This window comes from Oryzias latipes, chromosome 7 (assembly GCF_053564925.1).
Source record: "Oryzias latipes strain Hd-rR chromosome 7, Olatipes_Hd-rR_3.1".
NCBI lineage: Eukaryota > Metazoa > Chordata > Actinopteri > Beloniformes > Adrianichthyidae > Oryzias > Oryzias latipes.
Genome location: NC_136243.1, coordinates 8795673 through 8810245, shown reverse-complemented (window position 1 = coordinate 8810245; position 14573 = coordinate 8795673). Strand labels below are relative to the sequence as shown.

The window sequence follows — 14573 nt, the reverse complement described above, 5'->3', positions numbered from 1 at the left end:
GCAAGAAACTCAACAGCTGGAACTTGTCTTAAATTTCCAAACACTCTTCAAGGATTTAAATATCTTGAATACTTTATACAAGTGGATTCAAGTGTTATCTCATTTGCATTTTAATTGCTTAACATTCGATTTTAATCAGCTTTATATACAAAAAAAGGAAACATAAAAACTGTACAAAAAGGCTGGAAAGGAAAGTCTTTAGTATCACTTTAAGTATTTAGCTTTTACAAGAGATTGTCTTTCTGGTCATTCTGTCTTTGTTTGTGGAGACTTCAACTTTCTTAAAGCTTTTATCTTCCTTTATTTCTATAGTTTACTACTTTGACCTTAAGTGTCTCTCACTATTCTCACTATTTTTACCTTTCTGGCTCTTGCTGTTCAGTGGATTTCTTTAAAACGCATTTTGCATTTTTTGTTTTTGTTTAACAGCACTCTGTGTTATGCATCCTGATTGGCTGTAGACCTTGTCAATCAATCTCCTCTGTGCTATGTCTCCTGTACAAAATGTTGACAGTGTCAAATCGACACAAATCTTTGATCATGATTGATTGATTGATTGATTAATTTCAAGCAATGTAGTCACTACAATAAAAATTCAAACAGATTTATCAAACTTCTTAAATAAATGATGAAATGTATCGATGAAAAGAACAGAAAAAATACAACAAAGATACACTTCAGTCACATTTGCTTATTTAAATTTAGTGATCATTGACTAAAGTCATGTTGAGCTTGATTTATTGCCTTTAACAGAAGTGGGAAGAGGCAACTTTACATAATCCCACCCCCACTCAGTTAATTCATTTCATAGTTTTACATAGTTTTCGTAATCCGGTTCTGAGACGATTTTTGTTTTCATTCTATAATACTGGACTTTAGTTTCTACGAAGGTTTGAACTTTGAGAGTTTAACCACCAGAGAAAAGTGTGAAAGTGTTCATGTCTGTCTGAGAGAAGTGGATGTAGTGACGAGTTTTACCATCTTAATCTGTAATCTGTAATCCTAGTTTGCTGATTTCACCTACAGCCCGCTACTTTTTAGAATGTAACTCCAGCGATAAATGTGGGAACACTTTTAGGTATTTTAAAGAGCTGGGTCCAAAAACAAAACAAAATGTCAGAAGATCTGAGTTTCAGTTGCTACATAAAACGATTACAAGATTTAGTGTTTTCTATTTGGAAGCTAAGATTTGTAAAGATTGAGGTTTTAATCCCAGTGCCGTGCATGCTCATATGTATGCTGTGAAAAGTCCACTTGATGAAGGTGAGCAGTTGTGCTCATGAATAAAGAGAATCTCATCAGACTGCTGGTGGGGAAGAAAGCAGCACTCCTGTATAATTTCCCTCCTGTCACCACAATCCACAATAATTACAGCCTCTACATAAACTGATGTCCTTGTCTGGGCTTTGTTGGGGTAAAACGTGTCCTTCTTCTGGGATGATCTTCAATTTGTAGCTGTGTAAAAATGCATTCTCACTAGAACACAAAACTTTACTTGATCATAAACTAATTTATGTTTTTAAAGTAAAAGTCCATTAAAAACAAAAAAAAAAGAAGACAAACAATCATGTCAAATATAGAATTTTCTTAAGTCGGTATAACTAGTTAAGCAAATAATCTGTCCTAAATAAAGATTGTAAAATTATGTAGTTTTTTATTTATTTACTTGTCAGAAAGTATTAACACTGTATAATGGTACAATTTAACTTTTTCTCGACAAAAGTGCAAACTTTTAAAGTTTTTTAGATCTGTAGTGCTTTTATTGTAGTTTGCTGATTATTTATGCAGCATGTGAGTGGGAACATTCTGCTTTGAACTGCAACATTTAATCAACACTGAGCTCCAATTTGTGCACCGTCAAAGCCTTAGCGACCTGCGCCCGCACGGGTCAACCCCCGTGGGTTTTTGGGTTGTTCTGGTCCATGGAGGGTCCTAGACAGTTGTGGCTTTATCTTAAGGGGAGTGCAGGTGTGTCTTGCAGTCCCCTTGATGCTCGTACGCCCCCTTAAGGGACGTCAGGAAAATGGAGCGTATCATTGTTGTGTAAATGCAAGTGTCTTGTGACGTATTCGTCAAGAATGATGTAAGTTACACAATGTTTTGTCACAACATTTTAGTCATTAGTGAGGAGAGTGCACGACTCCTTACTGACCGTACACAATAGCTGTACATACAGGGTGTGTACATGATATGTAAGTGCTCTAGTATGCCCGCAGGATGTTCACACAAAAAAAAAGACAACTCACAAAAAGTGCAAAACAATTCACTTACACTGCTGATTGTCTAATTTCCCAATTTCTAACAATCAGGGTCAAGAAGCAGACAGGGGAACGCTCTAATAAATGTACCGGTTTCAGCATCTCATCCAGACATGTTGAATGTTTTTGTTCTGTATGGGACACAGGACTCTACAGGTGTGCTGTTAATGATTTTACTGGTTCTTAAATTTAAACATTTGATTTTATTGATTTTACTGATTTATCGATTTTTATTGATTCTAACCACCATCATCATTTCATGTGCTGGGTTTTATTTCTCCATACTGGAAACTGTTTTTAATACTGATTTTGTCTCACATTAATTGTACAGAACTTTGTAATCTCTAAGTGCTATATAAATAAAGTTGATTATTATTATTATTATTATTATTATTATTATTATATATACCACATGTTTTGTAGTTTCCGAAAATAAATTACTGTAGCTCTCCTGTGTTTTTCTGTAAATATAGACTCTTTCTTTACCTAATTTAATCTGACCCTTGCCTTTGTGTTTCTAACAGCCTTACCTGAAAAAAAAAGGAAAGCTGCTCTGCAGACACTATTGTTTGAAGCTCCATGAATGTGGATCCAAGAAAAAAAAGCCATTTGCTTCTTCTAGAAAGCCATTTGAGCTTGCTTTCTCAGAATGTGAGCGTCTCCATTGTTTTTCTATTTGTAATGATGTCTGTGCTCAAAATTACAGTCATTAACTGTCATTGCATCTCCCCGTCGCTGCTGCTCAGTGGTTGATCAGTGTGTGGACATTTGCAGAGTCCTGCTGTCATCACTTCTCATAAGTACGGAGATGGCATCACTGGCGGGCCATTACTCCAAATCGTCCATTAAAGAGAAGAGGATTGCTGGAGAGTGACAGGACGAAGCACAAGAGTAAAAAGAATAAGGAAAATGAGTATTTATTAATAACACGTCTCTGCAGTTGATCAAAGCCCTGAGTGGACTTCTGACCCACTCCCACTGACAGTCTCTGAGGGGAAGAATTGGTTCTCGCACCAGGCCTTTAACAAGCCTCTGATCTATTAGTCACTAACACAGAGGAGACGTGTGCGTGCACTGAAAATCTGTCAGCTGTCAAAGCGAAGTCCTTTAACCTTCGTCAGCTTTGAGCAGCCCGCCCATTATCAGCGGTTTCATCTGTTGCACGCTTACTTCACGGACGGATATCTCTTATGAAATGAGCCGGTTCTCACTTTCCTTTCTAAGGGCAAACTGCACAAGCGCTGGTGTGTCTGTGGACTTGTTCCAATGGGAGCCCGGAATGGGGGGGCTTTCATTTGCTGGCGTCAGAGTCGGGTCATAGGCCTGCAGCCTTGTTTGGGTTCATTTTCAGGCTGCAGATGAGAAGCTAAAGATTTTCTGACTGTTAAAAAGGTGCTCCACTTTTACCGTATGCACAAATAGAACATCTTGGAATCTTTGGCTGTTGAATCCGAGAGCACGTAGATACATAGAGGCTGAAGCAATTATTTTTGGGAGAGATTAGTGTGAGACAGATCAGTCGTGTGATGCACCAGAAGACAATTACAGCCAAAGTTTTAAAAGAAAGTTTGGTCTCATTGTTTGCTTTTCTTTTCTGTGGCTTTCTCTTGCCACTCTCAAAGTGTCTTGTTGTTGTTTTTTTTTTTTTTTTTTGGCAACAGCTCTGAGCCGTATTTCAGTGAAAACAAAGGCAGGCAGAGCGTCTGCAGCTGGTAAATAGAAAGCAGCTTTCAGCAGCTAAAGAGCCAAATGAAATATTCCTGTCAGGTGTTGGTCGAAGAACAAAAAAGTCTAAAACAAAAAGGTAAAATGAGCTGTGAAGCATCCCATTGTTAGAAAAATGACTCAAAATAATATGTTCTCTAGGATTGCAGAAAAAGAAAAAGTTATACTCATTATAATCCCATTTTGCCTTTAACATCAATTACTTTCTGAAATATGTACATATAAAGTAAGACAAATGTAAGGTCAAATGAAGCATGTTTGTAAAAGACCCATTCTGATGAAAATATTGACTTTGGTGTTTTTATTATAACATGTATCTGATGAAGGAGGACATATATAAAGAAAATTCATCTTAATATTGCATTTCTGAGTATTTTTTCATTCGAATCATTGTTAATCAGGAGCAGAAACAAATCCAGCTGGTAGCCTGATGTAAAGGGTGACAAGAAGGTTGTCATCACTGGATGTGATCTCAATTCAAAGAGATACTTGTCATGGTTTGGGTTTCTTTTGTCTTGGTTTTTGCTTTATTTCTTGCTCTGTCATATTTGGTTCTGTTTCCTGTTTTATTTTGAAAGGTGTTCTGTTTTGTCATGTTTCTGAGTTTTACTTCCTTGTCCCTATCTGTCCTGATCTTGTTCACCTGTGTCTTGTCTGCCCTGTCTGTATTTAAGTCTCGTCTCTCCCTTCCTATTGTGCTGGTCCATTAACGTCACTAACGTCTCTTCCTTGACTGTCATGTCCATGTTTCCTGCTATACCCACAGTAAGTTTAGTTGTAGTTTTGTTTTCCTGCTCTCCAGCGCCTTTTGTTGATTGAAAAAAACCCTTGGCCTGGAACTGTGTGCTCCCGTCTCTGCATTTTGGGTCCTTCATGCTACCACAGCCCCCCAACCCTGACAATACTAATTGCAGACTACTTAAGCAGTGACCATCTAATGCCAACACAGGTTGAATCCAAACCCTGCCCTTCAAGATAAACAACAAAGCGTGGGGTTGTCAGAGACCACATCATGATTCTGAGAGTGGAGGTGGAGATACCTGCCCTTACCCCTGAGCCAAGCTCACTGAACATATGTGGAAGCAGCTTGGGAGGGATAACTGTGCCAGAGTGACCAACACAATCATGTTGGCTGACTTGCAAAGAATGCCGACTGATGACTAAGATGCCACCCTAAAACAGTGAGTGAGCAGCATGAAGAGGAGGAGGAGGTGCCAGACTGTTGTGGCTGTGAGGGATTCTTTCAAGTGATACCGAGGCGGCTTTTTGTCAAACAAAGAAATTGTGAAAGTGCTTTAGTGTCTTATTATCTCAACAAACCAAGTAAGTGTTTACAATAAAAAAACAACAAAAAAAAAAGCTTTCATATGCTTGTCATGAGTCCAGTCTCTGCCTGTCATGTCTTTAGCATCAGTCTTTCAGTCTCTGCCATCGGTGTCACCTGCTCTTGAACCGTCTGCTCTCCAGTTGCTCCCATGGCCTAGTTTGGACCTGACCTTGAGTCCATGTCTGTCCACCTCGTGTGTGTTTGTCTTTTTCCCTGATTTTATTCATTCATTCATTCATTTTCTTGACCGTTTTTCCCTTTCGGGGTCACGGGGCTGCCGGAGCCTATCCCGGCCACTTGTGGGTTCCCTGATTTTAGATTTTGAAATTGGATCATGGACCAAGTATCCCTTAACAGAAATGAGTACAAATAATTTCTAATTTACTAAGCATGCTTGAGTATAGCAAGTATACTACAGACCATTTATGTTTAGTTAAGGAAGTATACTAGCTGAATATATCTTTAGACTGCAATAAGTAGTGTAACCGAGCGATGGGGAAGGTTGAATAATCAGTCACTCTGTAGCCACAAACGACACGGGACACCAAGTCCACCATTTAGTGAATCCCCTCACCACTCCTTTTATTCGTCTTCTTCAACTCAAAATTCACAATACTCTCTGAACTTGCCACGCCCCCTGGTCTCTAGGGTAACCCGGGAGGGACACACCTCTCCCAAAATATAAGATCCAAGAAGTTGGTTACATAAGTATATAACAAGTAAACTTCTACTACACTGCCTCGGTTTTAGTATGGACTAAGTAGTATACAGAGTTTACTCCTGATGGTTCCTCTGGATCAGTAACCACTGGATAAATCAAGAGGAGACAGCCGTTATTGTGTCCCCCCACTCCATCTCCATCTGTATTTTTATTTTTTCCCATCTTTTAAGAATTTCTATTCCGTATTTAGGCTTCAGTGGCGTCCAAGTCACCTCGCAACAGGCTGGTAACCTGTCCAAGGTGTAACCTGCCTTCTCCCAGCAGTAGCTGGGATACAATCCAGCAACCCTGTGATAGAGCGGAATTGGAGGATGACTGGATGCTCTGCATTTCTGGATGTTTTTCTTTGCTCCATGGTGGTCACGAGGACTCATTGCAGTTATCTCCCAAGCAGCTGTCATCTCTAGTGTAAACTGAATTCAAAGTGAAATAGTAAATGTCTTTATTTGCTAGGTTTATTTTTTTAACATAGACAAATAGCTGCAAATCATCTATCTATCTATATATATTTTTTGCTTTATTATAACCCTTTAACACCAAAGATGACATCAGCAACATTTAAAGAATACATGCTCTTGACACATCATAACTCCTTGACCGTTTACAGCCGGTCTGCAGCCTGAGGCTCTGAAGACACATGTGGCTCTTCCAAGCCTCCATTGTGGCTCTTTGGCTTTGATGAAAAATGCTGATCATTTACATAAAAAGGGATTTTTAGTATTGGTTAATTTGTTTTAGTTTTTTAAGTTATGTAATCTATGTTAAATTATTTAACATTTTAAATAACAGAGCAAAGTGCAGGTTTAAAATGCATATTCTTATCTGCTGCTCCACAACAGTGTCTAGATGCTGCTCAAAGGCAAGTTCTTCAAGCATTAAATTCCACTGACATATAGCCACCAGATTTTTGATAAGATAAAAATTTTATTCTACATCAATTTTGTTTATATTCAATGATAAAAGGAGAAAAAGGATGAAAGTCATAACTTGCCTGTGTTTGAGTTTTTCTTTCCTTTTTGATTCAACTAAATAATGCAGTAGCAGCAGGATCTTATTTAACACAGGAAGCGTTTTATCTTGAAAGCAACTTGTGTGTGCTGCTGTCAAAAGTTAAAGTTAAATTTATTATAGAAAAATATAACCTCTTTATAACTAAATTTCTGTAAATATTTAAAAGCTGCTTTTATAAATGACTGGGTTAATGGCCACCGAAACACGGCCAAAATAAAGTTTCATTTCCTAGACACTAAAGTGGAGCTTTGTGGCTCTCGCTGGGTGTTGGTCTGTAAGACACTGGACCAAATGGGTCTTTTAGTGTTGAAGCTTGCAAACCCCTGGTCTGGCTCAACATGAATCAGCTGATTCTGATGGGGAGAGGAGCTGCTAATGCGCTGCATAAAGCCACCTTTCACAGTAAAAGAATCAGCTGATTTACATGGATTGAGTACGCATTTCACTACTGTCAAGTGTTGCATGCCAGCACAAAGCTGCTTTTCTCCACTTCAGAATCCGGTGGAATTGCATGAACTGCGTGAACAATTAAAGAGTTACAAAAAAAGGTAAACACTGGAGCTAAAGCTTCGGTATAAAAAGGGTTAACCATTTGTTCTTTGATCAGGATGTTTGACAGTGATTTGTCCCGTGTTACATTCCCTTCTTTCTTGTGCACTATTGTTTTCTTTGGTGACTCATAATGAGAGACTTAATCTATAAAAATCCAGTCCTTTTTATTTACATTATGACAGCAAACCTTCCACATTGATCCATTACTTTGGCATTAGACACTTCTGGCCATTTGCCTGAAATTATGCGAAAAGGCCCAGTCATGTAAAAACCCTCCAACTTTGTGGCAACACAAAACTTTAATATTTTTTCTGGGTCGTAGCTCAGGTACTCCCCCTGGTTAAACTACTAAAGTTTTCTTCAACAAAGCTCAGGCAGATACATATACCCTCTTACTTCCCTGGGAAAAGCATGTAGAGCCATATAGCTCTGGGTGTCTTCTTATGGAGTAGGAACAGTAAGAACTGAGCTGAAATCAAAAATAATGTAGGAATAAGGACTATCAACGGGGAAATGGCTCGGGTGGCTATTAACCGCACTGTCACTTATAGAAGGCTAGAAGGCAGACAATTTGTTTATACCAATAAACTGATTCACGAAGCACTTTTCTGGATGGGAATATTTGAAAAGCTCTGGGCAACATGGAGGCCTGGAGGCATCTGTTACCACTGTATGTCAGACTCACGGAGGAGCACAAGAAGTTTCCTCCCCGGCAGAGAAAAAAAAGCCCCCCCCCACACACACACACACACAGTGGGTGGATGGAGGTTAGAACAGTCAGCCTCCTGCTAGTCTGTGAATAATGCAGCTGTCAAAAAGCTCAAAATTAAACATATTGAATACAGCCTTAGGCTCTGCTCCACTCACACAGACACACATGCGTGTGCATATGCACACAAACACACACAGGCAGAAGTATTTACACCAAACCCCTCAGATACACTGCTCAGATGGAGTAAAACAAACACAAGCATACAAAACAAACCCCTCAGGGTTCGGCCACTCTCATATGTTCAATTCTTACTTTTAAATGAAGACACCATGTGTGAAGGGATCTACCAGCTCAGTGGTGATGGTATCTGTGTCGCATGTTATTATTTCAGTCAGACAACTCATGCAGTAAAGAAGATTTATTTCTATATTTCTTTTAGTTTGGCATAAGTCTCCACTCAGATACATAAAACAAAGATCTCTATTGAAAACTTTAGGTATTAAACTACCCCTAACAGAGCTCACAGGTGGAAGCCGGGGAGGAGGGTGGGGTGACGAACGCAGAGCTCGCGGAAATGGAAGAAGCGATTAGACCGCACACCTGGAACTTAAGTAGGACGCTGAACAGTGGGAGTGTTAAATGGGAGTTTCCGGTTCCGGGTTACAGCACGGACGCGTGTAGCTGACGGCGGCTATACAACTATCTTCAAATGACTTAAAAGTTGATTTTCTCCAAAAATAGAGAGCTGACCATGGCCCCTAAGAAAAACCTTGACTACGAAGGCCTTTAAAAGACTCTTGATGATATCCAAGCTGCGTTGTATCCTTTTATGGAACAAGTGACCGCTAAGCTAACTCCGCTTTTGGAGCTAATGGAGGACTTCCAAAGATTCCGAGCTCAAAACGAGCAATGAGAAAACCGGGTCGACAACTGGGCGTTGTGGAACAACAAGCAAGGATGAATCATGTCATTCTCACTGGAGTACCGATCAAACCTCGGCTATAGCTAAATGCAGCTGGAGTAAGAATTGCTAATGCTATTAGCGCTAGCATTGCTAGCAGTTCTGAAACGGAGAGCAGTGGAGAGTCTCTGGAACGCTAAGTGGAAACATTTCTCACGTCTAAAGGGATTTCCCTGGATCTCAACACCATCGAGACCTGCCACCCCAGGAGAAAGGAGACGGATAAACCAGCGATCCTCATCAGGTTTGTGTATCAAAAACAAAAGCTAGCTCTGATGAACCAAAGGAAGAACCTGAAGGGATCTGCTGTTTATCTGAACGACCATCTGACCAGAAGGAATGCTGAAACCGCCAAACATGCCAGGCTTCTCAGGAAGCGTAAGCAGATTGAGAACACTTGGGTTAAAGGCTGCAGGATTTACATCAAACCACTCGGTCCACCGGACGGTCCAAGGTTCTGGTTATTAACACCATGAAGGACTTTGAGAAGAGTTTGATCACGGACGTCTGAACCAACATACAGTAATAAATCAAAGAGCCAAATCATTTCAAGTAATAAGACGCATGGATTCATCGCTTTCTCCAAAAGTCTGAAATGACCTGATTCTCAGCAAAGTTTTGACCGGCAGACAACTTGACCTCAACTTTCAGCGCCGCTAATATAAGCTGAAGAAGGATATGGACCATAATCTAATGTCTGCAGACATAACAGTGAAATAACTATAAACTCTGTTCATACCCAGAAGAACGGCTGTTAATCAGCAGAAGAAAATATACCAACCTTGGTCATTCGATAGTTTATGGACCCTTTTTATTTTCCCTTACAGCATTACTTTATTATAAAAAAATAAATAAAAAATACAAAAAAATAATAAAACAAATGATTAATCAATTATTGAAAATGGTTAAATTGATTGGCTTTCAATGATATTACTTCACTTGCTCCAAAAAATTGATAAGTTGACTCATGATTTTTCCTAATGTAACATACTTTTGCACATATTTTTAACTTTTGATACTTGATAAAATTTTGTTATGAAAATTTCTGAAACAGTGTTATGTCTATTTTACTGATATAGTATAATTTTTTAATCATATCAATGACTTTTGTAAGTAACATAATTTGCATATATTTTGGATAACTGATCTTCATCTCCCATGTTGATTTCTAAAAGTTATTTTTTACAAAATAATTTAAGTAATTCATCTTTGTCATGTGCTTTATTGATATTTCAGGTTTCTTAATTCTGTCTGATAAAAGCTAGGAACCGGATGATGATAAATCATGTTATAAAATGGTTACGGTAGAACAGGGCTGGGATGATTTAAGTTCCCTTCCTTCCACTCCCTTTCAAGTAATATTTATTAATATGTCTGTAACCCACTCCGTGCAGGATCCACACCTCTCTACCCCGAAGACTCTGCGTTGTGTTATTTGTAGTTGATTAGGGGTACCCAGTGAGGCAGGAGTCGGACACACGGTAATCAAGGTCGTGGCTCAGACCGCGCCGTTTATTTGGTATTGATGCTGACAATTCCACCTTCCAAACCATAAACGAACACTCAGTCTCAGTTGGTCATTTACAAAACTGTAGATGCAAATTTAAAATAAGGCATTAAACAGAACTAAAAAAAAACAACTAAGTGCTGTGTTTCATTAGCTGCTAAACATAGAAATAAAGTGCATAGCTAACTACATAGCTTACAATAAAAAGCTGACAAGCTCATATTAAACAATGAAATAAACTCCAAAAAAAAAACTTTCAGGTGGCAACTGAACATCTCAACACAAATATATTTTTGCATAAACCTCATAACAATTGCTTATGGTCAAGTTATTTAACTAAGATGCAGAGGGTGCAATCTAGAGTGCTTACCTTCCAAACCATAAACGAACACTGAGGGAATTCGCGCCACACAGAGTAGTCAAGAACTCCAAATACGGTGTCCCGCGAGGGATAAAATAGAAAACAAACCTGAACTCAGAGAGCTCATGCACCACAATAGCACCCCCTGCTGACTCATTTAGGCTACTGCTTTACATGTCTAATTATTCTAAGTTTGATTAGTTATTGTATTAATGTATAACTGATGATGGTACTGTTTGTGTATTATTCCTATTTGATTGCTTGAAATAAACCATTTCAAATCAAATCAAATCAAAAAACAGGTGAGCCCGCAGGGAGGAGTAACCAGCTAAATGCTCTGCTCGAGTTGCCTTCCAGAAATACTCCCAGGGTCGTTAATTCCAGTCAAACAACTCATGCAGTAAAGAAGATTTATTTGGGGAGATCCAAAGAAGATTTATTTCTTTTAGTTTGGCATAAGACTCAGTTCAGATACATAAAACAAAGTTTGCCATAGAAAATATTGGGTCTTAAACTACTCCTCAAACCAAAAGGGAGATCAGCAAGAGTTTGAAGAGAATGTGAATGTTGAAATCAGTATTATTTGCATCAGATGAAGTGTGTTTCGGAGCCATTCCATTCCATTCCAGACTTACAAGTATGACTGCTATGTGTGACCTGGCACCCTTGACCGCTGGGCCGCTCCCGTTCGAGTACAGCGCCACGAAGGGAACGCACTATCTAGATAGAGCAAAAAGAAAGGGGGAACGGGAGTCAATCCGTCCAAAAAGACGCTGCAGGGGAACTATAAATTGAAACTGCCATGAACCAAGACCTGTAGGACGATTAACAAAAAATCCATAAATTCGACACTTCCATCTGGCATACTAAGATGTGAGCTTAACATCCAAATTTCGACACTTCCATCTGACATGTTAATACAAGCTAAAGTAACACACTACATTTGAGGCTTCCACCTGGCGTAATATAGTATTCAAACATCCATAATACAAGAGATTATTTTCCTTTGTGCTGCTAATATATTGGTCAATTTAAGTCGGATGTCTTTAAGTCGCCCCATCACTTTCAGTGCAGAAATAGGTACGTGGAGTGCAGTCGTTGTGGCACCAATTCAAGGAGTGCAGGGGGCGCGATCTGCAGGGAGGTTGCAGGGCATGTAGAGACTGTGGAACTTGGAAGTCAGCCAACTCCTTGTTTAGGGTGTTTTACGCCATCCACCAGAAACGGAATTTCTGACCAGAGAGTAGGGGGTCGCAGGCTCAGGAAATGATACATGGATAAAAGGCAAAAGCAGTATTAGTCTTGGCAATGAATATATGTATCTTAGAATATATGTATCTTAGCAGAACCGGTCAGTTTTAGAATGCTTGAGATAAAGGGAAAAAATGTGCTTTAAACAACAAATCGGAGAAAGTGAAATCAAGTAGTGAGTTAAAGAGAAGGTTCTATTTGTGCATTCACGTCCCCTTAGAAAGCCATCGAAAGCACAGAATCCAACAGAGAATCGACATAGTGAGATATGAAACCTGCACGTATTCTTAGCACCAAATTTTTATATGCACCAATGGTAAAAAGAGAGAGGTAACCTTTTGTAATTTCCGGAGGGAAGCATCTTTAGAAGACCATCAAGGAGCAGGCGATTGGAAGGGTATCCAGGGACATTCATAGATGAGGAAGTTCAATATCTCATGCACAGCTTGAAATAGTGATAACGATAAATTTGCGATTTATATGAAGGCCACCGAATGCCAAAAGATGCCACTGGGAGGGAGGGAGAGGCAGAACAGCAAAAGCACCTATGATGTCAACCCTTCCCGTCCATGCATTGCGTCTGGTGGAAATAATCATGGAGGAAGGGCGGAGCAGAACCAGACGGCTGAGCATGCAGTTGTGATGACACAAGCCTTTTCTGGACCAAGTGAATTAAAATGAGAAAAGGATCCATAGATGCTGCATAAAAGAGTCCAAGACAAACAATGTCCACAGATGAGGGACAGGTCCAACAACTGACCAACCCAAACGCTGGTTAAACTATGGAATGTACATAGCAGCCTTAACGGAAAAAGAAACAAGAACAGAGAGCTGCCATAACAAAGCCAGCACTGAAATGATGGCCAAATTCACATCCAGCTCCTAAATAACAAAAGGGTAAACAACACAACCCGCAGAGAAGAAACGGCAAAAGTCATGAATTCAGCCAGCGTGAGAAACCCATCCTTGCGAGGACCGCCAGCCTGAATAACCACAGAAAAAAACCACAATCCCCAAGACGGGAACCAGACGACGCAGAGCCACACAGCAGAATCCGAATGAGGTGCGCATCATTATTTTCAAGAGCAGGAACTGCAATTCCCAGGGTCCTTAGGGGCGTGACGTCACCGATGACCGGTTCGAGCAGAACCAGGAAGAGCCGCAACATGGAAAAGCCTCAACACGTAAAAACACAGAGGAAGAGGGCAGCATGGCACACTCACCATAGAGATTCCTGTGATCACGGCTTTCAGGAAGGCCCTGACATCTCCCGATGGAGCGCCACTGACGACAGAACACTGCAGGACATTGTCTGAGCAGCTGAAAGGAGGGCTGACGCGTGGAAGACGGACACCCCCGCATCAGAAGAAGGGGGACCATCTGGTCAGAAGAAGAACGGGGGGAAGACATCATACCGCTAACATAAGCGAGAAGGAGAAGAGCGGGCATGGAGAACTGGTGATGAACGCAGAGCTCGCGGAAATGGAAGAAGAGGGATAGTACCGCACATCTGGAAATTAAGTGGGACGCTGAACAGGTGAGTTAATTAGACTGAACCGCCCGCGGGGAGGAGTCACCAGGTAAACGCACTGCTCGAGTTGCCTGCCCGAAATATTCCCAGGGCCATTCATTTTATTTGTTACTATTTTTTTATGCCGCATATTTCTTAAAGTCACACGTCAGTCATCTCCAGTCTAGGTAAAGTTAAAAAAACTGTCGTTTTCTCTTACATAATTTCTGCGGAGCGGCAGGAGTTCATGAGAAATCCCCCTCTCAGTTGTTGGTGGGACTAGGGTTGGGCAATGTCCCCTAAATTGGCAGTTGACGATGTTTGCAGTCAACCATCGGGATGGACGATGGCATCGTCGGGGAGGGGGGGGGTAATTTTTCGTTTTTATATAATTATTATTTGTTATTTTACTTAACTACTTTATTTATTTTATTTCTCAACTAATGAATCATCCGCGATGATCCAGTATAAACTGAGGGAAGTGACTTTAACAAAACAAAAACAAACAAAATAGAAAAGAAGTAGTCTGCTCCTGCACTTAATTAATCAGTCAGGTGGCCCGGTGGAGCGACCGCGTCTGAGCAGAGCAGACGGACTCATAACTTTGAGTTTGACGGAAAGATGCTTTGTCACGTGTGGGAGACTAAGGACTGTGATCCGTCCCGCAGCTCTATGTG

General features: G+C 40.2%; 1 protein-coding gene and 1 long non-coding RNA gene across 2 annotated transcripts in view; both read right to left on the bottom strand.

The window, feature by feature from the left end:
- The window catches only part of xkr7b (XK, Kell blood group complex subunit-related family, member 7b), a 107604-nt gene that overhangs the window by 23564 nt on the left and 69467 nt on the right, over positions 1 to 14573 (bottom strand). The gene's annotated exons all lie outside the window — the stretch shown is intronic.
- On the bottom strand, positions 10753 to 13652 carry LOC144994016 (uncharacterized). The gene is made up of 2 exons (XR_013657358.1): positions 11145 to 13652; positions 10753 to 10808 (listed from the first exon to the last, which is right to left on the bottom strand). It is a non-coding gene; the product is annotated as an uncharacterized LOC144994016 (long non-coding RNA).